The sequence below is a fragment of the Ascaphus truei genome, chromosome 4 (genome assembly GCF_040206685.1).
Source record: "Ascaphus truei isolate aAscTru1 chromosome 4, aAscTru1.hap1, whole genome shotgun sequence".
Taxonomy (NCBI): domain Eukaryota; kingdom Metazoa; phylum Chordata; class Amphibia; order Anura; family Ascaphidae; genus Ascaphus; species Ascaphus truei.
Genome location: NC_134486.1, coordinates 102,151,630 through 102,153,566, shown reverse-complemented (window position 1 = coordinate 102,153,566; position 1,937 = coordinate 102,151,630).

Genomic DNA, 1,937 nt, shown 5'->3' with positions numbered 1-1,937 from the left:
TATTTTTGTGTGTGTCCATTACACATTCAAGTTTTGACATACTGTACCGCCTTTCCAAACTATGAAGATATCATCTACTGTATATAGCACCACCATGGCATGTGTCTAAAGTATTGTTAATTGTAAACAAATTTAGTTTCAACATTTTCCATGTATGAAGGTGGGACATTACTCACCATCACTGTACCCTAAAGCTGTAAATAGAAAAAATGCAGAAATGTAAAATAGTTGTTATGCAAGATAAAATCCAATATGAGCATCATACATTTGGTTGGTGGTTCCCCTTTATGATAGATTTCAAGTTTGCTATGTAACCCCTCAGAATGGAGAATGCTGGTGTAGAATGAAGAGACATTTGAGGATGACCAATAGATCCTCTTCGTCAGTTTGTCTAAAAAGACATTTCTATCTCTAATATAAGAATTCATCCTGTGAACATTGGTTTGTTGCCTGGATCTGTGTCCACTACTTATTAGTATCCCTATACCAACCAGCTATTCAAGTTCTATTTGCCATTTGTTTGACTTTTTCATTCACACAGGAGCAGCTTCTTTCTGTTTGCTGCTTGCTGCTTGCTGCTTGCTACTTGCTGCATTGACATCTCACTAGTGCAGAGCAGCGAGGCTTTACATCTTCAGAGATCGGCTGGAACGGGATTCTTTAAATAACAGCTGATCACTCCCTGGGAACCTCCCCTTAATGTGACATCATTGTTGAGTGTAACATCCTCATTTCAGCATTTTGTTACCGCCAGTCACAGCTGTTTATGGTGTGGATGCCCTGGTCAGAACCTTCTATTGTCAGCACATAGAAGAGAGGCTATTACAGCTTTGGAGACCTGCATGTGCTAGATTTCCACAATTACAGATGATCGCTGTTTGTGGATACTCCCTTCAGCTGAGATGTCCTCACGGAGTGATACACACATACTTTCTGTGTTTTCTCTTGCCAAATCTGGCACATTTTTACAATATTTTCAAATATCCCCAAGAGAGCCACTGAGTGATCATCCATCTCATTTAATCCTCCCACCGTTCAGCTGGATCAGTGGTAACTGTGTTACCTTGATGACTTTTTTATTAAGAACATGATACATGAATGATTTATCCTGACTCTGACTTTTTAATCACCTATATTAATTAAATTTATCTGTGTGAGGATCCGCCATCTGCACCCCTCCCGGCGCGCTCCCGGCTTACCCAGATCCGCAATCAGGTGTCCTGCCTCTGCTGCCTCCTGCAGCACATCTCGCAGAAAGTCATTAGCACCTTCTAGGGGCGCGCACGTACCTCACTCGGCACTAAATGCCGTCCCCACTGGTCCCACCTCCAGGCTTCGCTCGCGCGGTGACATCACCATCGCGCAGCGTGCACCTGCTATGCGCGGCACCTGCACACGCGCACAGAGTCTCCTCCATTCCGTTGTGTAATAGGATTCACCTGTCTTGTCTCCATCAGCCAACCACAGCCATGCATACTAGGGAGTATGCTTCCTTCTCATTGGTCTGTTCTTCCTATATATGCTCAGCCTGCTCTCTGGCACATTGACTGAGCATAACCTTGTTTATATGCGCTGTGTTGACTCCAGTCCTGCCCACTGTCTGAGCCTTGCCTGTCTTGTTCCGTGTTGCCTGACCTTAATTGTTCTTTGGGTTCCGCACTTCTCCACTCCTGATCCGGCTTACCAACGATGATCCGTATCTCTCCGCTCCAGACCCCGGCTTAACCACGACGATCCGAACCTCTCCAATCCCAACCTTGGCTAAAGTATCTACAATGATCCGTACCTTTCCAATCCAGACCTTGGCAAGCATCACTGACTATCCTGACCTCTCCAACCCCGACCCGGCTACCTCGACCTAGCTACACTCCAGACGCGCCCTTGCGGATGTGGGTTGGCTTTTATCAAGTCCCCACCTCGGCCTCACGGTCACGCCT